Source organism: Malaclemys terrapin, chromosome 8 (genome assembly GCF_027887155.1).
Source record: "Malaclemys terrapin pileata isolate rMalTer1 chromosome 8, rMalTer1.hap1, whole genome shotgun sequence".
NCBI lineage: Eukaryota > Metazoa > Chordata > Testudines > Emydidae > Malaclemys > Malaclemys terrapin.
In genome coordinates this window covers 109,930,922-109,952,735 of record NC_071512.1, presented here as the reverse complement: position 1 = coordinate 109,952,735, position 21,814 = coordinate 109,930,922, and the positions used below count along the sequence as shown (strand labels likewise).

Below are 21,814 nucleotides of genomic sequence, written 5' to 3'. Positions count from 1 at the left end.
GCCAAGGCAAGGAAGGGGTAGCAGGAAGCGGGTGAGGGAGAGGGAAGCGGGAGGTTGAGTCCTGAGGAGGGCAGGGGAGGAGGAGGTGAGGGGGCTAAGTGCTGAGGGGGCAGGGGTGAGGGGAGGGGATGTGGGGGACTACGTGGGGGAGTGACTGGGGTGGGCAAGGAGGGAAGGGGGGGCAGCAGAAGTGGGGGGCTGGGCATGGAGGGAAGGGGGAGTGGGGTGAGGGAGGGTTGGGTGCAGAGGGAAGGGGGAGTGGGGTGAGGGAGGGTTGGGTGCGGAGGGAAGGGGGAGTGGGGTGAGGGAGGGTTGGGTGCAGAGGGAAGGGGGGAGTGGGGTGAGGGGGGCTGGGCGTGGAGGAAGGAGGAGCGGGGTGAGGGAAGGGGGCAGCAGAGATGGAGGGGAGAAGGGTGAGGGGGACAGGCGGTGAGGGAAGGGGCAGCAGAGGTGGGGGGCAGTGGGGTGAGGGGGGCTGGGCGCAGAGGGAAGGGGGAGCAGGGGGGAGCAGGGTAAGGGGGCAGCAGAAGCGGAGGGAAGGGGGCAGCAGAGGCAGGGGCAGGGTGAGGGGGCAGGTGGTGAGGGAGGGGGAGCGGAGTGAGGGAAGGGGGGCAGCAGGGGCAGTGGGGTGAGAAGGAGCGGAGTGAGGGAAGGGGGAGCGGGGGACAGTGGGGTGAGGAGGGCTGGGTGGTGAGGGGAGGGAGAGCGGGGGGCAGGGTGAGGGGGGTTGGGAGCGGGGGTCAGTGGAGTGAGGGGGCTGGGCACGGAGGGAAGGGGAAGGGGATTGGGAGCGGGGGGCAGCGGGGTGGGGGGGCAGGGCACAGAGGGAAGGGGGCGGGGGGGCAGGGTGAGGGGGGCAGTGGGGTGAGGGGGCAGGGCACGGAGGGAAGGGGCGGGGGGGCAGGGTGAGGGGGGCAGTGGGGTGAGGGGGGTTAGGAGCGGGGCAGTGGGGGGGCAGGGCACGGAGGGAAGGGGGGGCAGGAGCAGGGGGAGCGGGACTAGCTGGGGGGGTGGGAGCGGGGGGCAGTGGGGTGAGGGGGGCTGGGCTCCGAGGGAAGGGGGCGGGGGGGCAGGGCACAGAGGGAAGGGGGGAGGGGGAGCGGGACTAGCTGGGGGGGTTGGGAGCGGGGGTCAGTGGGGTGAGGGGGGCTGGGCTCCGAGGGAAGGGGGGCGGGGGGGCAGGGCACAGAGGGAAGGGGGGAGGGGGAGCGGGACTAGCTGGGGGGGTTGGGAGCGGGGGTCAGTGGGGTGAGGGGGGCTGGGCTCCGAGGGAAGGGGGGCGGGGGGGCAGGGCACAGAGGGAAGGGGGGAGGGGGAGCGGGACTAGCTGGGGGGGTTGGGAGCGGGGGTCAGTGGGGTGAGGGGGGCTGGGCTCCGAGGGAAGGGGGGCGGGGGGCAGGGCAGGGCACGGAGGGAAGGGGGGGCAGGAGCAGGGGGAGCGGGACTAGCTGGGGGGGTTGGGAGCGGGGGGCAGTGGGGTGAGGGGGGTGGGGTGAGGGGGCAGGGCACGGAGGGAAGGGGGGAGGGGGAGCGGGACTAGCTGGGGGGGTGGGAGCGGGGGGCAGTGGGGTGAGGGGGGCGGGGTGAGGGGGCAGGGCACGGAGGGAAGGGGGGAGGGGGAGCGGGACTAGCTGGGGGGGTGGGAGCGGGGGGCAGTGGGGTGAGGGGGGTGGGGTGAGGGGGCAGGGCACGGAGGGAAGGGGGGAGGGGGAGCGGGACTAGCTGGGGGGGGGTGGCCGCTGGGGGGCAGTGGGGTGAGGGGGCAGGGCACGGAGGGAAGGGGGGAGGGGGAGCGGGACTAGCTGGGGGGGTGGGAGCGGGGGGCAGTGGGGTGAGGGGGGTGGGGTGAGGGGGCAGGGCACGGAGGGAAGGGGGGAGGGGGAGCGGGACTAGCTGGGGGGGGGTGGCCGCTGGGGGGCAGTGGGGTGAGGGGGCAGGGCACGGAGGGAAGGGGGGAGGGGGAGCGGGACTAGCTGGGGGGGTGGGAGCGGGGGGCAGTGGGGTGAGGGGGGCGGGGTGAGGGGGCAGGGCACGGAGGGAAGGGGGGAGGGGGAGCGGGACTAGCTGGGGGGGTGGGAGCGGGGGGCAGTGGGGTGAGGGGGGTGGGGTGAGGGGGCAGGGCACGGAGGGAAGGGGGGAGGGGGAGCGGGACTAGCTGGGGGGGGGTGGCCGCTGGGGGGCAGTGGGGTGAGGGGGCAGGGCACGGAGGGAAGGGGGGAGGGGGAGCGGGACTAGCTGGGGGGGTGGGAGCGGGGGGCAGTGGGGTGAGGGGGGTGGGGTGAGGGGGCAGGGCACGGAGGGAAGGGGGGAGGGGGAGCGGGACTAGCTGGGGGGGGGTGGCCGCTGGGGGGCAGTGGGGTGAGGGGGCAGGGCACGGAGGGAAGGGGGGAGGGGGAGCGGGACTAGCTGGGGGGGTGGGAGCGGGGGGCGGGGTGAGGGGGCAGGGCACGGAGGGAAGGGGGGAGGGGGAGCGGGACTAGCTGGGGGGGTGGGAGCGGGGGGTGGGGTGAGGGGGCAGGGCACGGAGGGAAGGGGGGAGGGGGAGCGGGACTAGCTGGGGGGGTTGGGAGCGGGGGGCGGGGTGAGGGGGCAGGGCACGGAGGGAAGGGGGGAGGGGGAGCGGGACTAGCTGGGGGGTTGGGAGCGGGGGGCAGTGGGGTGAGGGGGCAGGGCACGGAGGGAAGGGGGGAGGGGGAGCGGGACTAGCTGGGGGGGTGGGAGCGGGGGGCAGTGGGGTGAGGGGGGCGGGGTGAGGGGGCAGGGCACGGAGGGAAGGGGGGAGGGGGAGCGGGACTAGCTGGGGGGGTGGGAGCGGGGGGCAGTGGGGTGAGGGGGGTGGGGTGAGGGGGCAGGGCACGGAGGGAAGGGGGGCGGGGTGAGGGGGCAGGGCACGGAGGGAAGGGGGGAGGGGGAGCGGGACTAGCTGGGGGGGGTGGCCGCTGGGGGGCAGTGGGGTGAGGGGGCAGGGCACGGAGGGAAGGGGGGAGGGGGAGCGGGACTAGCTGGGGGGGGTGGCCGCTGGGGGGCAGTGGGGTGAGGGGGCAGGGCACGGAGGGAAGGGGGGAGGGGGAGCGGGACTAGCTGGGGGGGTGGGAGCGGGGGGCGGGGTGAGGGGGCAGGGCACGGAGGGAAGGGGGGAGGGGGAGCGGGACTAGCTGGGGGGGTGGGAGCGGGGGGTGGGGTGAGGGGGCAGGGCACGGAGGGAAGGGGGGAGGGGGAGCGGGACTAGCTGGGGGGGTGGGAGCGGGGGGCAGTGGGGTGAGGGGGGCGGGGTGAGGGGGCAGGGCACGGAGGGAAGGGGGGAGGGGGAGCGGGACTAGCTGGGGGGGTGGGAGCGGGGGGCAGTGGGGTGAGGGGGGTGGGGTGAGGGGGCAGGGCACGGAGGGAAGGGGGGAGGGGGAGCGGGACTAGCTGGGGGGGTGGGAGCGGGGGGCAGTGGGGTGAGGGGGGCGGGGTGAGGGGGCAGGGCACGGAGGGAAGGGGGGAGGGGGAGCGGGACTAGCTGGGGGGGTGGGAGCGGGGGGCAGTGGGGTGAGGGGGGCGGGGTGAGGGGGCAGGGCACGGAGGGAAGGGGGGAGGGGGAGCGGGACTAGCTGGGGGGGTGGGAGCGGGGGGCAGTGGGGTGAGGGGGGTGGGGTGAGGGGGCAGGGCACGGAGGGAAGGGGGGAGGGGGAGCGGGACTAGCTGGGGGGGTGGGAGCGGGGGGCAGTGGGGTGAGGGGGGCGGGGTGAGGGGGCAGGGCACGGAGGGAAGGGGGGAGGGGGAGCGGGACTAGCTGGGGGGGTGGGAGCGGGGGGCAGTGGGGTGAGGGGGGCGGGGTGAGGGGGCAGGGCACGGAGGGAAGGGGGGAGGGGGAGCGGGACTAGCTGGGGGGGTGGGAGCGGGGGGCAGTGGGGAGCGGGGGGCGGGGTGAGGGGGCAGGGCACGGAGGGAAGGGGGGAGGGGGAGCGGGACTAGCTGGGGGGGGTGGCCGCTGGGGGGCAGTGGGGTGAGGGGGCAGGGCACGGAGGGAAGGGGGGAGGGGGAGCGGAACTAGCTGGGGGGGTGGGAGCGGGGGGCAGTGGGGTGAGGGGGCAGGGCACGGAGGGAAGGGGGGAGGGGGAGCGGGACTAGCTGGGGGGGTGGGAGCGGGGGGCAGTGGGGTGAGGGGGCAGGGCACGGAGGGAAGGGGGGAGGGGGAGCGGAACTAGCTGGGGGGGGGTGGCCGCTGGGGGGCCGCCTCGCGCAGCGCGGCTGTGGAGCGGCGCCTGGGCTCGGGCACGCGCGGCGCGCCCCGGTCGGAGGGAGGGAGGGAGGGAGCGAGCGGGCGGTCGGAGGGCGGCGCGCGGCGCGCGGGCACGGGCGGCGGAGCCGGAGCCGGAGCCGGAGCCGGAGCGGGCGGCAGTCGGGCGGTCGGTCGGGCGGTCGCGCAGCCGGAGCGGCGGGAGGCAGCATGCGGGCGGGCGGCGACCCCAGCTCCAGCCCCAGCCCCGCGGTGAGTGGAGCCGCTCGGGCGCGCCCGGTCCCGACCCCTGGGGCTCGGCGCCCCTGAGCCGCCGCCTGTTGAGCCGGGTCCCGAGCCCCTTCCCCGGGCAGCGCCGGGCAGCCCGACCTGCCGCGGTGGCCTGGAGCCCGCGGGTGGGTGGGACCTGTGCCCGGCCCCCTGCCCCCCCCCCCGCCGCCCCGGGCTCGGTCCCTCCCCCCCCCGGGCTCGCGGCGGGGGCTGCAGCCCGGCTCGGGGCAGGGCTCGGACCCGGGGCTCGGGGCCCGCGGAGGGGCCGGGCCCGCTCCCCATGGCGGGGGGTCACAGCACCTGGGCCGCGCCGTCGCCCGGCGTGTGGGGACGGATCGTAGCAGCTCACCCGCCTGCCAGCTCAGGTGCTGCCGCGAAACCCCAGTGCCCCCTTTCAGCGGAAGGCTGACATGTGCCTTCACCCAAGGAAACAAAACACAGACAGCTATTTAATCACAATGGAAACTCCGTCCTAAACTCGGGTCTCTGGACAAAGGATAAATGTGAAGTCAGGATCTAGGACTGGAGTTTAGCTTTGTCAGTCCTCTGGCTTTGGTTGGCTCATCACAGCCTCCTCTTACACGTTTTTGTATTTCATTGTTTAAAAAAAAAAAACAACACAAAAAACTGTGTGTGGACACTGAGACCATCCAGCAAATCAGCACCCCTTTCTAAGGTTATTCTGTTTGCATTCGTTGGGTATTTATAATTAAATGGCTCTTGTGATTGTAACTGTTCTATATTTTTTTTCACCTGTGTATTTTAAATACTGTTTATTTTTTTTGGCAAGCACAAAACTCCTTTTTATCAAATGGTGGCGTTGGCTGATTTGCAGCAGAAAGAGCAGGCACTTTAACAGACACACAGTTAGATGGTTGTAGAAAATCTTCTCCAGTTCTAGTCTTTGGATTTTTAACCCTTTTAAAAACTAATTTACTTGGACAACAAATGAAACATTCCAGGTACAAATTACCTTATAAGAGAGGAAAGGGTATTGATGTAATGAATCTTCAATTATTAATGAAAATGGCCGAGTGACCTTTCTCAGTGGAAGAACGTACCTAAGTCATCATGGTTTTGAAAAGTTCATCATTTCCGGTTTCATATACATTTTTCTCCCACTGGCAAGTTTAATAGGTAAGGAATACACATGATCCAGACTGTCTGACTTTACCTGAGGTGCCAATGATGTGAAACCATAGAAATGTTGCCTTTCCTGCTCCTCCACTCAGAGAGAAATGTTCAGAAACAAAATTTTGAATTTCAACTAGGTCTACCAAGCAGTCTGGAAAAGAGGCAATGACACCACTCTAGTAGTAACCCTCAACAACCAGATGCTTTCAGAATGGCTGCTTCACCCTTTCAAATGGCAACGGAAAGTGTTGGGCTTTTTATCTTCAAAGCTTTGTTCTTTCAACTGCAGATGGATTGAGAGAAAAGATAGAATACAATGGGTTTCCTGATTTTGGTTTTACTGGTTTGTGGTTTTATGCTTTCAGATAGCTTTAGAAAAGTGCCTTCTTGTTTCAAAGTATATGATTAGTGATTTAAGCTAAATATGGGGTAATTAGAAAACTACCTAAAACACATTTTTGCACTGACAGTTGGTTATTAGCATTTATCATTTTTCCTTCAAAGAAAGAAGTGCATTAAAATGATTTGTGAGCCTTATACTCATGCTATTTGCATATTTTTTTCTGTGATGTGGGTCAGTGGTGATCACTTTCTGCTCATAGAATAATATTAATGGATGATAAAGAGAAAAATGGTATGAACTCTCAATGTTATGAATAGTGGTAATGGTGATTCTTAAGTATTCAGTAGGTTCTTATGGGTGCTAAGAACAAAATGGTTTTGATAGTAATTCTCAAAGGCCTTTAATAAGGAGTGGAAAAATAATGGAAAAATTCCCCTCAGTTAGAGAGGAGATATTAAATGATAGTTGTCTGTATGATAATTTGAAACTGGAAAAAATCTCTTTAAACTCCCAACTATATCCCCTCCTTTTTTCTCACAATTTATTCTCAAAGGGGCTCTAAAGTAAAATGCCTAAGATTCCAACTTTTGCCCCCTATTGGACTGGTGAAGTGATCTCTAGGTTAGAAGAAAGAGGCCCCTTTTTAAAATGCAAATGGTGTAGGTACTTTGTGAGCAGTCTCCCACTCAACCTGTTGATTTGTTTTATTAACAGAGCAGAGACTAGCAGATTGTATGAAATTCCAAGACCTCTGAATTATCAGGATCTAACGTAGCATTTTTGGTGTTTAGCTTCTTGGAGTTTTTAATCTTCTCGTGGTGGGCTATATGGCAGTGCAAAAGTGTAAACCATGAAGTCACAGTATGGAATCAGAGTTCAATTTAGACATCATAAATGTAGCTAGAGGAATTTTTAATGTGGAAGAAGAAAAACGTATGCTGCAAACTAATGCATTTAGCTTTCTGATATTTCCAGTATCTTGAAACTGTTTTTAAACCCTAACTCAGCATTTCAGTTGCAGTTTAAATGCTTAGCATAAATTTAAATTTATAAAAAGTATTTCCACACTATTAAACCAAGGGATAGTCATGTAGAAGAAGATAGATTCTATTTCCAGGACATTGATTGTGGCAACTGTTTTAAAGCATTTTGAAGATCCATATTTATTTCAACTATCACAGATGTAACTAAATTAAGTTGTACTGTCAATATCAAATAAAATGCTCTTTTGTCACATATAGAATTGAGTTATGAAGAGTGATTTATTCTGGAGATAACTGGATAATCAGCTTGAAATGTGCATTTTGCTGAATATTTGCTGGTTTGGAACTCTCCAAAGACAGTTAACTTGAGCAGGGAAGATGAGCAAATACATTCTCTTTATATTGCTTGTATAACCACCTTTGTTAATTTTTCAAAGTAAATGTTAGAGATATGACAAATTTAATTTCAGATTACCAAAGTCCTACACTGTAAATTACTTTGCTTTGTGACTGGGGTGATTGTTCCAAGTCTGCTGACTGATTTTAAAAACAGCTTTATTTAAATAGAGTATACAGCACTCCTTATGATAATGTGGGAAATGCTTGGCTCACAAGAACAGTTTTATGATGGGTGTCAGTGTACTTTAATCCTGATTTTTATTACTTCTGCCAGGGTGGCCTGTTATGGGTCTGAAAACTTATTTGTGATATATCTATATGTTAAAGTGTACAATCAGCAAACTGAACTTTGCAATCAAGAAATAAAAGCTGCATATCACAACAGCCAATCTCTGACCTGAATGTGTGGTAGATAGTAGTCTCAGGTTATCTGAGTTTCTAATGTGCTTTTAACCCCTTGACTGGAAGTGTGATTTTCTTGACATGTATCCTATTGCTGGAATAGGATGCACCATGAACATTCATACTAAAGGAGTTAAAACAGCTTATGGCTGAAGAGTTAATGCATCACTTCAGCTCAAAAGATTTTTATAATTCAGCTTAGTTACAAATATTGCCATCTGCCATTTTCTTTTTATGTGTATGAACATAAATGTATCTTGGATAGATGAACTGTTGTGGTTTTTAGCAAAATAATAAAGCCATAGTTAATGTTTTATTCTGATCCATTCTGTTACTGAAAATGTAAGTTGTTGGGAAATCGAAGTGGTTGTGGATTGAGAGGTGTTTAGGTATTTTTAACTTATTTTTTGCTTATGGGACTGTTTTTGGATATGTTTGTTCTAGGTTTTGTGCTTCTGCCAATGACAGTTGCTTGAGCTTGTGATTATAAGCAGAAAGATCTAAGCTTGTGGGTAACGGAGAAGAAATGTTTTCCTCTTTGTGTCCACATAATGCAGGGCTGTGGGAAGAGATGCTTAATGAGGATGATTATTGCTGTGTCTGTGGCTTTCTATAAATCCACTTGTAATGGAGGCTTTGTACAGTTACTTCTGAATCTGTACATTTAAAAACTGCAAATAGCGATAATGGAGCTGGCTAATAGCAGACTGTCAAGTAAGTGCAATCCTTGTGATAACATTCAGCCATAGATCTCAATGTAAGTATTACTTTTACCAGCAAATGTTTCTTATAGCAGTTGCTGTATATGTAGTTTAAAAAAACATTTGTTGCTGCCTGTTTCGTCCTTACTTTCTTGAATCTTCACTAACTTTCTAATTAAAAACAGTTTTTTCTTTCTCTCCGCTCTGTCTCAGGGAGACTGTAGACTGTAGAACAGATTCAGATTGTGGAGATTTAACAGATTCAGAAGATCTGCAGTTCATTCCTAATTTTATTTGATGTTCAGAGTCTACTAGTAGCCAGTAGGAGGAAGTTTAGTAGCCAGTTTAAACAAAAACATGATTCATATGTTTATTCATATTACATAATATGCAGCTACAGTTTTTGTAATGTGGTTTCCATGATTATGAATGAAAAGTTGAGACATGTATTTCACAATAGGATTGTACAATTACAAACCCATTAAGCATTTGTTGGATCAGCTAAATGCCAATAGGCAGCAATTTTATCTGGTCTTGTTAGTACCTTATAAAGGGGAAACCTTTGCATTCCAATTTTACAGTGGGTTTTAAAGTGCCTTTTAGAATCTAGGTCTAAGAGTTAAACTACTTAGTTCCATTATGCAACTTAAACACACATTAAGATGGCAGGGGAAAATGCTGATGTTATGCTAAGACAATACAGAAGACTTGGTCCACAGTGTTGTGGATGACTTAGTTCATTCATTTATTTTATTATATAAAATGGTGACTTCTTCAATATATCAATAATACTTTCTCTTTTCTATTACCATCTTGTATAAGTATATATGCTTCATTTTCTTTCTATTATCTACAGAAACGCCTTTCAGTGTTTGGAATATTAACCAAGAAATCAAGCTCAGAATCTTGCCAAACTCTTTGTGAATACATTTCAAGCGATGTTATCAAAGTGAATACTTAACACTATTCAACTGGGTAAAGGTGCAGTAATTTCAGATTAAAGGGGAGGGAACTACTCTCCCATTGGAGTGGTGTGGGTTTTATTTGTAGATCTTTCATATTTATGTATTTTTCACTTATTTTGCTCATGATATATTATTGGAAACTCCATAGAACTATAGTGAAATTGACTGCTATCCTCCAAGTTTTGTGGTTAGTCTAAGACGCATCTGAAAAAAGTTTTAGAAAAAGACTTAGTGGTCATTAGTGGATAGCAAATTACATATGAAGTTGCAGTTGGAGTATGGATGCCAACATGACTGACTTTGGGTTGTGGAGAGAGAGGAAGAAAGTCTTGTACTAATAAGATGATAGTCCCCCTCTCTATGGCTTTTCTGAGATTACGTCTAAATGTGCAGAACAGCTAAACTGTGGTAAATTATTCTAGTTAGAAAGCAAATCCTACTGATTTGGAGGCCAATAGGAAAATTGGTAGAGTGAAGGCCAACAGTGTCCATGCACAATGCCTGGGTGAGACTCTCATAAATGGCTTCTTGGAGTGTGGTGTTTATTAGTGCATTGTGCTGGAAGGACTACCCATATTTAACCACCTTATTTAACAGGTGGCAAATTTTGAGTGGCACCCCCCAGTCTTTTCCTCCCATTATTTTCTAAAATATCCCTGACCCATCCTATTACTCATCCCACTCCTTCACTCTCTCCATTTTCCTTCTTCTTTCTCCATTATGTGGGATGTATAATTATCTGGTATTAGTCTTCACTTCCCATCTCTTCTGGGAGATGTGATTGGCAAGTGCCAGAAAGTTCTTCCGCAGTCTGTGGAAGGTCTGAGATCTTGTGTGATTCTTATTAGAGACCCAGGGAGGGGAGCCTGAACATTTGCTGCTGTTTAATATTTGTATACAATGTATGGATGCACATTGTGCTTTACAGAAAGACACAGTCCCTGCCCCAATCAAGGGGCTTACAGTTTGGGAACCTTCTCTTGTCCTGATCTTAGGGTATTGTTGGGATTTTGGGTGCTGGGCTGTGAGGTTCTCCATTGCTTTGGGGAGGAGAATGGGAGTAATATAGGTAGCAAACCCTGGTTGGCAGCAGAACTGGAGAAGCATCCCACAGGACCAGGTCAGGTCACTAGCAAGAACATCTCTACTCTAATTCTGTCACCCAGTGCAATCCTCTGTATGGCAGAAGCATTGAAGGAGTATTCTCAGCAAAGGGGCAGAATGCATGCAGAGTAGTCTTCTGATCCTTACCCTTCAGTAAGCATATAAACTTCTAGGATACAGCCTTTCAGAAAGCTGTTTATTTTTCAGCACTAAACTCACAGTTGCAGTTGACAGGTAGGTAAGTACTTTCTTCAGGCCTTACCTGCGAGGAGAGGAATTATTTAGATTGGCACGAGGGGGCTATAATTGGGAGTTGCGGGATGAAATTGAGCAGAGGAAAAATGTAAGGTCGATTATGTGGCACCCTGTCTCAAGGGCAATGGTAGAACACTATCACTTATTTAAGCAAAACACTGTTATATTTACTATAGAGAAGAATCCTGTGCTGGGGTAATAGGCCTCTACCATTTATAACTTCTAAAATTCTGTGCAGTGTTCAGCATTGAACTGCATGAGTTTCCTTACACTTGTGTTCTAGTGATAAAATTCATCTCTGTCTCTATAAGACCCATATAGTGCAGCTGCATGGAAGTTTTTTTCAGTGTCTGGCTTCTTTGTGTTTCATTTTAACAGATGAAATTAACTGGGATCCTTGAGCTTTGTACCTTTGGGCAACAGGAAGTTATTAACATAGGACACTTGATTCTTGAATTAGATTTCCTCGTGTTTGGCTTGAGAGAACCAAAGTTAGACCTTGTAGTGTGCCTGGAAGACCACTCAGCCCATGTGGCTGTGGAAGAAAACAGAGTCTTCACTCTCAGGTTGGTTGCAACAGGTCAGAGACAGTTTATTTTCCTGACACTTGCAAGGGGAGAGTACACCAGGACAGGGGCTCCCCCCCCCCCCCCCCCCAGGCAGGTCTCCATTAACTAAACAATTAGGGCAAGCATTTATACCTTTTGTTACAGACAGTAATGATCAACAATTGCATCTTGTTTATATATATTCCTTCTGATACCTTACTTTTATCAGCAGTTCTTGCTACAGTCTGTATTCCATTCTTATCTAACACAAGGTCGAAAAACAGTATCTCTTACATTTTTTTTTGTTCCACTCGCTTTCCATTTGCCCAGGCCCTGCCTGAAGTCTCGCGTTATTAGAGCTAGTATTAGCTTATTACTTTATTCCTAAAAGTTAAGATATCTGCGTTCAAATTCCCTTTATCTTTTTCTCTGCTTCCACATGGCTGTGTGAGGAAGTTTGTATTTCTCATTTGTGTGGGGTAGTTTTTGGAACTGTTGGTATGTCAGTTTGTCAACTACATTTTTTTAAATTCTGCATGTTCCTAGAGATGTTTTGATAGGTTCACTATATAAACTAGAGAGTAAATGAATCTGAGAAGAGGTATAAAGTGGAAGGATAATGTCCTTATCTTTGATGTTATTTGTATATATTTTATGATGTGTGTTTAAATATGTAGTTTGTAAAGAGCTTTGGGGTTTTTGAGTTGAAAAAACACTATGGGCTTGTCTACACTGGTACTTTGCAGTGCTGCAACTTTCTCACTCAGGTGTGAACCCCCCCCCCCCACTCCCCCCTCCCCACCCCCCCGAGCGCTGCAAGTTTCAGTGCTGTAAAGTGCCAGTATAGACAGTGCACCAGTGCTTGGAGCCATTCCCCTCGTGGGGGTGGGTTTTTTTGGAGCGCTGGGAGAGAGCTCTCCCAGTGCTCTGCTGGGACTATACAAGCCATGTTAAAGCGCTGCCCCAGCAGCGCTTTAACGTTGCCAGTGAAGACGTGCCCTATGGGAATGGTGCTGGTTGTACACCACATTAAACCTGTCAGATTAAATGTGTTACAAAGATACTATATATTTATTTTGTCTAATATTTATCAAGCTATAACATATCTCCTAAGGAGGAAAAATTGATAATATGCTCTTTGAGAGAACTTTTTAGTAAGGTGCCTATTACTTCAAATGTGAAACAGTTGTTTGCTTATATTTTGTTAAAGGACTGTCATCAGGGCAAATTTGGCCCAAAGTTAAGTTTTGCAAAATATAAAAAAAAAAAAAAAAAAAAAAAAAAGAATAGAAATGTTTCAATTAAAAAAAAATCCAAAGGAAAGTTTTATAAAATATACATTTTCCATTGCAATCTTTGTAATTTGTAGCATGCATAGAATTTGACAGTGAAAATGTCTAGAAGCTGACAGTGAACAAACATAAGAAATTCAGTAGTCTTTTTCATTGTCCAAGCAGAAAGAAATGCAAAAAGTAAATACCCTAATTTTTACTATTTATGCTACTAAAGCTACAAACATGTAAGCAGGAAATAATTTCATGCATGTATATAGTTCTGTTGAGTTTGGGACTGCTTACATGATTAAGATCTTAATTAGATTTTTAATAAAACCTTTGTATTAATGTAAGGTAAGCGAACCCATTTAAAAAAAAAAATTTAACTTGTCAGTTTGAAGTGTGTGTTTTTGACCACGTTTTAGATATCTGTTCTAAAGGTGAGTTGGCCAAATGTTGGTTGTTGAGTTGAGGCATTTCTCTCTTTAAGGTATTTTAATTTTTCTCCCTCTGTGGAGAATTTGATTGCTGAGGTTCTGTTTCCTTGTGCTAATCTTGTTCCTGGGTAACTTTCAATTACTGCAGTGTTAGATATGAAAAAGAATAAATGCAGGTAAACAAGTATTCCAGCAGATTGTAAGGTTATGGATTTAGTTTTCCGACATCTCTTGCTATTAAGATAAAAATGGTAAACTTTTGCAAAAACCTGATTGTTTCCTGTAGATCTGAGAGAATGAAGTTTCTATATCTAAAATGGTTGCTTTTCTCGCTGGTTTTATTAATTTGCATGGTTCTTACTAGTATTTATTTGGTGCTTGGAAGCAATTTTTTCCTGCAGGGTTTGAGTGCCAGGATTGAATCTTTCGTTTAGAGTGGTGGTAGTTGCGTTCTATCCCATTATAAAACTAATTTTAAAAATCCACCCTCCCTAAATTTAATCTCCTTCCCCAATACATTTTACAATCCATGTAATTTATGAAGCTGTGAAAGGACTTTGCAATTTTACTTGATTGTATCCTGTCTTCCCATCCCCTGCTCTTCATCTGTCTGGGTCTTTAAGCTGTAAGCCCTTCAGATTTGGGATTCTCCCTTTTTTTGGGTTTGTATAGTACCTAGCACAATGGGACTGTGATCCCAAGACCCCCTTGATGCTAACTAGCAGAGTTCATTGTTCTGTAACAGTAACTCTTATCATGCCTGACAAACTCACTACACCTAACACTTTGCTGCCATAGTAGTTATCTATAAAGAATGTAATGTAAGATCTTAAATGAAAGCCAGGATTATGCTGGTCATTAATATAATGAAATGTATGTACAGATTATATTTTTAAAAATCTATGTCTGTATCCTTATAGTTTGTATTAATGTTTTACTCCCCAGTAGAGGTGAAAAACTGGTTTTGCCAGAGAAAGGGAGGTATTTTCAGATGTGTAGATTTAAGCATTGTAAAGCCAACACAATGGAAGATCCGTTTACATGTGAAAGTCAACAGGAAAAAACGGTCAACTGGGGAATGTGAAACAAACAAGAGTTTGGGAAGACATGTTGGAGCCAGCAACCCAGGAAGAGAGTCACAGAGGTCATCCCATCTTTGGGGGAGAAAACAATGTGTTTGGGAAATAGAAGGAGAAGCAAAAAGACATTGGGAAGCAAATAGGACAGTGCTTTTTGTATTCATGAAAGTTGGATCCTGACCATAAGCACTAGTGATGCTGGGAAGTTGCTTTAGGTGAGAAAATATTTTTAGGTAAGGATTTTAGACTGTTTAAGTTTAGGAAGCATCCTTTTTGTTTTACATGTGACCTGTTCTTCTTATCCTTGCTCACTGTCTTTTAAATCTTAATCTTTATAAATAAACTTATATTTGTTTTCATTAGAAGTAGATTCCAGTGCTGTGTTATATAGGGAGCTGATTCTAAGTTGTGCTAGTGAAGCTATGTGTACGCTGTCTCCTTGGGGAGAGCTTACCGATAATTACTGTGAGTGTCCAGTGATTCGCTGGATACTGCACGGGGGTGCTTCTGCAGAGATCAGGGACTGGAATACAACAATTGTTTACCTGCGAGGCAAAGTAGGGGCTGGCAGAGTCCTGAGGGGAGTGCTTGAGTGGCTGAAGGGCTTAGAGTGTGAGGGAGATGAATGACATACAGCTGTCATAAGTAATAGTCCTCCTTGCTGGAGGCAGAAGGGTAACATGGTGATTCTCAATCCTGAACGCCCTGAGAAAGTGTTAATAGCTCTCCAATCCTGATTGGGGCTTTTTGGCAGGATCATAACATAACTAATACTACTTAGAATGAAATAATTATTTTCCTGAAATTTTGCATTCCACACCTTGTTGTAAGTTAGTTTTTCTGGGAATTTTGAGCACTTCCCTAAATTTTACTTTTAAACTTATTTTAAAACTTTTTTTGGGTTCTTAATACGTCCAAAAGGACTCAAAATACTTTTTTTTGGCCATGATGAAATGTGCCTTTTAATAATTTGGGGTGGAGGGTGTTTTACAGCATTACAAGTGTATAATAAAACCAGCTTGTGATATCTCATACTAAGGGCAGGTCTGCACTAGAAAAGATTTAGTGGTATAACTACACAGGCAAACCGTCCTGGTGCAGATGCAGTTTATACTGGCAAAAAAGTACTTCGGCTGGTATAGCTTACACCACAGTTCTCAAACTTTACCAACCCAAGGACCCTCATTTTGATTTAAAAATTTTCACCCCTAATCCACCCCTTCCCTAAGGCCCCGCCCCACCTCTTCCCGCTCCACCCCTACCCCTTATCTTCCCTGCCTCTCTTGCGAAATGCTGGAGGCACTGGGAGGGAGGGGGAGGAGTTGATCAGTGGGGCTGGCAGCCCCAGACATGATTCCGCCCCCTCCCCTGAGTGTGCCCTGTTCCCGCTCCTCTTCCTCCCTCCCACCACCTCCTGCATACTGCTGAACAGCTGTTCCCTGGTGTGCAGGAGGCGCTGGAGGGAAGAGGAGTTGATCAGCAGGGCTAGCAGACCCCCTGGTGTACCCTCGCAGACCCTCAGTGGTCCGCGGACCCGAGTTTGAGAAATGTTGGCTTACACCAATTTCCTGATTAAAATAAAATATACTGGCAAAAACAGGGTTGTTATTTTTTTTTTCTTATATTGCGTCTTTGCTGGTATGGAAATATTAGTTACATTGGCATAAAGCAGGTTTCAGAGTGGTAGCTGTGTTAGTTGGTATCAGCAAAAACAACGAGGAGTCCTTGTGGCACCTTAAAGACTAACAAATTTATTTGGGCATAAGCTAGAATCCACTTCATCAGATGCATGGAGTGGAAAATACAATAGCAGGTATATTTATACATAGGACATGAAAAGATGGGAGTTGCCTTAGCAAGGGGGTTCAGTCTAACAAGACAATTCAATTAACAGTAGAATACCAAGGGAGGAAAAACAACTTTTGTAGTGGTAATGAGGGTGGCCTATTTCAAATAGTTGACAAGAAGGTGTGAGTAACAGTAGGGGGGAAATTAGTATGGTAAAATTAGGTTTTGTAATGACCCATCCACTCCCAGTCTTTATTCAGGCCTAATTTGATGGTGTCCAGTTTGCAAATTAGTTCCAGTTCTGCAGTTTCATGTTGGAATCTGTTTTTGAATTTTTGTTGTTGAAGAAATGCCACTTTAAAATCTGTTATTGAGTGACCAGGGAGGTTGAAATGTTCTCCTACTGATTTTTGAATGTTGTAATTCCTGATGTCAGATTTGTGTCCATTTATTCTTTTGCATAGAGACTGTCTGGTTTGGCCAATGTACATGGCAGAGGGGCATTGTTGGCACATGATGGCATATATCACATTGGTAGATGTGCGGGTGAACGAGCCCCTGATGGTGTGGCTGATGTGGTTAAGTCCTATGATGGTGTCCCTTGAATAGATGTGCGGACAGAGTTGGCACTGGGGTTTGTTGCAGGTTTTGGTTCCTGGGTTAGTGTTTTTGTTGTGTGGTGTGTAGTTGCTGGTGAGTATTTGCTTCAGGTTGGGGGGCTGTCTGTAAGCAAGGACTGGCCTATCTCCCTAGATCTGTGAGAGTAAGGGCTGGTCTACACTAGGGGGGATCGATCTAAGATAAGCAACTTCAGCTACGTGAATAGCATAGCTGAAGTCCAAGTATCCTAGATCGATTTACCTTGGGTCCTCACGGTGCGGGATTGACGGCCGCGGCTCCCCCGTCGACTCCACTACCGCTGCTCGCTCTTGTGGAGTTCCGGAGTCGACGGGGAGCGCATTCGGGGATCGATAAATCGATCGCTACCCGCCGATACGGCGGGTAGTCTGGACGTACCCTAAGGGATCGTCCTTCAGCATAGGTTGTAGATCTTGGATGATGCGCTGGAGAGGTTTTAGTTGGGGGCTGTAGGTGACGGCTAATGACGTTCTGTTAGTTTCTTTGTTGGGCCTGTCTTGTAGTAGGTGACTTCTGGGTCCCTTCTGTCTCTGTCTATTTGTTTCTTAACTTCCCCAGGTGGGTATTGTAGTTTTAAGAACTTTTGATAGAGATCCTGTAGGTGTTTGTCTCTGAGGGATTGGAGCAAATGCGGTTGTATCTTAGAGCTTGGCTGTAGACAATGGATCAAGTATGTGGTCTGGATGAAAGCTGGAGGCACATAGGTAAGTATACTATACTTACCTAGAGCATGACACATGCCTTGTGACAAAATTGTAAGAGTTTTATGTGTGAAAAGTATGACTAATTATGCTTAGCTCTTACTGACCTCAGTGACAAAACTGTATTATTACATTAACTTACACCTGTGTAATCTTGGCATAGGTCTTTGCTAATGTTAGAAAGCAAAGGGAGGTTGGGTGGTATAAACTAACTGGAGTAAGAGTAAATTCTGTGTCATTGTATGCTAATGAGCCACAGGTTGTATGGCTTTCTGTTGATCTCCAGGTTTCAGAGTAGCAGCCGTGTTAGTCTGTATCCGCAAAAAGAACAGGAGTACTTGTGGCACCTTAGAGACTAACAAATTTATTAGAGCATAAGCTTTCATGGGCTACTGCCCACTTCTTCGGATGCATATAGAATGGAACATATATTGAGGAGATATATATACACACATACAGAGAGCATAAACAGGTGGGAGTTGTCTTACCAACTCTGAGAGGCCAATTAAGTAAGAGAAAAAAAACTTTTGAAGTGATAATCAAGCTAGCCCAGTACAGACAGTTTGATAAGAAGTGTGAGAATACTTACAAAGTATTACCTTTACACAATTATCACTTCAAAAGTTTTTTTTCTCTTACTTAATTGGCCTCTGAGTTGGTAAGACAACTCCCACCTGTTTATGCTCTCTGTATGTGTGTATATATATCTCCTCAATATATGTTCCATTCTATATGCATCCGAAGAAGTGGGCTGTAGTCCACGAAAGCTTATGCTCTAATAAATTTGTTAGTCTCTAAGGTGCCACAAGTACTCCTGTTCTTTTTTTTGCGGATACAGACTAACACGGCTGCTACTCTGAAACCAGTCTATCCGCAGTGACAATAAGAACAAGGGCTTTTAAATACACAACAAATGATATGTTTTGCTCTGTTTGTTCAGTTTGCAAGCTGTGCCGGGGAAGGGATCATGTGCACTTTATCTGTACTGTGTGGTGCTGAGCATGCTAGTGCTGTAAAATATTTAATATGAATTTGTTCTAGTAGGGAAAATATCTTGTCTGTAAATATAAATCTGAGTTAGAGGTGAATTATTCTTAATTTATTAAATTTTAGTTGTATTTTGGAGATTAATGGCTTCTTGTCATTAATGCATGTCTCCTTTAGCAAGTAGGTCAGGGCTGTACTGCCTTTCCCTGTTTTTCTTTTCTTTTCTTTTCTTTTCTTTTCTTTTCTTTTCTTTTCTTTTCTTTTCTTTTCTTTTCTTTTCTTTTCTTTTCTTTTCTTTTCTTTTCTTTTCTTTTCTTTTCTTTTCTTTTCTTCTTTATCACTAAAGATGTGTGCTGTTTTTAGATGTGATCAGAAGCACTAACATTTCAGTTTGGGTTTGGTATATTGTCATGACATCTTGGTGCTGGAACTGGCCAAATAAGCATGTAATGAAGCAACTGAGGGGCAAGTGTTCTGACTAGCGCCTGTTGTGAAATTATTGGTTTTCTGTGTATCTTAAGTGAGTTGACAGCTCGCTGGATTCTAATTGCACAGTGTAATTAAAATAAACACTATAATGCTAATCATTTATGTATTTTGCCTTTGGCTGAAGTTTTAAATTAGAAGCTGCTATACTTTTGGTGAAAGTAGTTTTAATATTTATTTATTTATTTATTACTAGGCTGCCTGTTTCCAGTCCAGCAGTATTTCTGTGAGAGTGGATAAAATATTGTTAGGCAGACTCACTTTTGTTTTTCATTACCTAATAGTATATTCTAGAAATAAAGTAATTATTGCTTTTAAGAAAAACTGCCACACTTGAGTGTTCAATACCATTAGACTCAAGCAGTCACTGATGAAGTGAATAAATGACAGGTTATACATAGATGTAAATTTGCAATTATTTACTTCTTTGAGGGGAAAATAATGATATTTTGTTTCTGTCCCAATGACTAGTGTTGAAAATCAAAGCAACATACCAGATTTTTTCCTAATAACTGCAGTTCAAGCTCTCTCTTGTATGGAGGAGTGTTTGAACGGAGTTCAGCTCCTGTCTTTGTAGTTTCTCTTGCTTGTTAGTGCAGCACTTCTCTAACTGTTTCCTTCAACAGACCACTTCATGGGAGAGTTCAGTGGACTAACTCCCCTTCCAATGACAAGTTTCAGAGTAACAGCCGTGTTAGTCTGTATCCGCAAAAAGAAGAACAGGAGTACTTGTGGCACCTTAGAGACTAACAAATTTATTAGAGCATAAGCTTTCGTGGACTACAGCCCACTTCTTCGGATGCATCCGAAGAAGTGGGCTGTAGTCCACGAAAGCTTATGCTCTAATAAATTTGTTAGTCTCTAAGGTGCCACAAGTACTCCTGTTCTTCTTTTTCCCCTTCCAATCTCCTGCTGTTTCTAAAAGTGCTTCATTCTGTGGACAACTGGTAAGGAATCTATAGGGTGTAGCTGGTTCATGGCTCAGAGTCTGAGACACTGTTAGCTTATGTAATTTAAATAGGTACAGTGTTTTTCATAAGATATTGACTGATAGTCATGTGTAGTTGGGAATTTATGCAAATGAATGATTAGCTAGTGCTCCTAAAGTTCTGCTCCAGTCCTGTCCTAGCCTTGTCCTGAAATAAGACCCTGCCTACCATGGTAGCAACAACGGTGTTCAAGGGTCATAGTACAATTTTCGTGAAAGATAATAGGCAGGAATATTTTAATAACATGGCTGAGAGAAAGTTCCTTTTCCAGGGAAACAACGAAGACATGTGGTTGTTGCTAGTATGCTTTTGGTCAGCATGGTTTAGACCAAGGATTGGCAACCTTTTGGCACATGGCCCATCAGGTTAAGCCCCCTGGCGGACCGGGCCAGGTTGTTTACTTGCTGCGTCCACAGGTTCGGCCAATCGCAGCTCCCACTGGCCGCAGTTTGCCGTACCAGGCCAATGGGGGCTGCGGGAAGGCTGGCCAGCACATCCCTTGGCCCAGGCCACTTCCCGCAGCCCCCATTGGCATGGAACAGCAAACTGCGGCCAGTGGGAGCTGCGATCGGCCAAACCTGTGGATGCAGCAGGTAAACAAACCAGCCCGGCCCCCCACGGGGATTACCCTTGCAGGCCGTGTGCCAAAGGGTGCCAACCCCTGGTTTAGACTGAATTTTAGTGAATTATGTGGCAGTTATTGTGATATGACAAACCGATTAGGATTAGTGTGAAATCTCAATACTAATCTAATTTTATGACACAATCAAGTTTTGAATTTGCATATGGAGAGCTGTAGTTTGTTGTTCCACTATATACGTTGTTCTCAAACAGGGGTATGTGTGTGTACCCCTGGGGATATACAGAGGTGTTTCAGGGGGTCAACTCATCTAGCTATTTGCCTAGTTTTACAACAGGCTACATAAAAAACACTAGCAAAGTCAGTACAAATTAAAGTTGTCATACAGACAATGACTTTTTTATTCTGCTCTATATACTATACACTGAAATGTAAGTACAATAGTTATATTCAATTGATTTATTTTATAATTATATGGTAAAAATGAGAAAGTACGCAATTTTCAGTAATAGTGTACTGTGACATTTTTGTATTTTTATGTCTCTTTTGTTAGCAAGTAGGTTTTTAGTGAGGTAAAACTTGAGATACGCAAGACAAATGAGACTCCTGAAAGGGATACAGTAATTTGGAAAGGTTGAGAGCCACTGCACTGCATCATCTAGGCCAGAGTTGCCATAGATCGCCATGATGATGGGGCTGTTTAGTCTTGATGTTAATTAAGGTGATTTTTCCCCTCCTCTTTCTTACACTAAGGCTATGTCTACACTACTGCCTATGTTGGCAAAACTTATGTCGCTCAGGGGTGTGAATATTCCACAGTGCTGTATGTATTGACATGGCCTAGATTAAAGTTGTTTATATACTGCTTCTATGGAAAGAAGCTTTCAGATTTGCTTGGTATGTATAAAAAGCCCTTGAAGAAATTAAGATAATTCTTGGATTTTATAGAAATTATTAGAAGAGTCAGGTAAAATATATCAGAAAAAACGGTCTTGTGGGCATAACTGCTTTTCTTAAAACAGAGAAACTTGGCTCCTTTTTCTGTTGAATCAGATTGTCATTCCAAGGTCCCTAAATGATATAAAAACATAATGTTTAATAGATTCCTGAAAGGAAATTCTTTTATCTGGTTCAGTGAACATTCAACGCAAGTTTATTCTTGAAATCAATTACATACCTTTAGAAAGACGTTGCAAAGAAACTCCACCAGCAATCTTGGTCTGAGATTTGTCTGGGCAGGTGGGCATTAGGGAATTTCATAGTCTTATTTTTATAATGAAATTGTGTAGAATTAATATTGATTTATTGTAGCAGCTTGCTAGCACCACTATATCTAAGGGTCACTTGCCAGTTCTGCTTGTATAGTTGTGCCTCTGCATACTTCCTCAGTTAAGATCTGTTGTTGCAGAGGTTAGGGAGTAATGGGGACATTTTATTATTTTTAAAAATCAATTTTTGAAGGCTTTATTATCTGACTTAAGTTCTTATCGGGCTGAAAAACAGCACATAAATTCTTGGGGAATAGAAA

At 47.3% G+C, this 21,814-nt stretch overlaps 1 protein-coding gene across 5 annotated transcripts in view; it reads left to right on the top strand.

The window, feature by feature from the left end:
* Positions 1–4,341: 4,341 nt before the first annotated feature.
* PTPRF (protein tyrosine phosphatase receptor type F) overlaps positions 4,342–21,814 on the top strand; it is a 570,835-nt gene continuing 553,362 nt past the window's right edge. For 3 of the 5 annotated variants that reach the window (XM_054037699.1, XM_054037700.1, XM_054037697.1), the window contains exon 1: positions 4,342–4,474. The gene's annotated coding sequence lies outside the window, so the exon portion shown is untranslated. The remainder of the gene's footprint in view (positions 4,475–21,814) is intronic. The other 2 variants (XM_054037702.1, XM_054037701.1) reach the window with 1 other exon arrangement.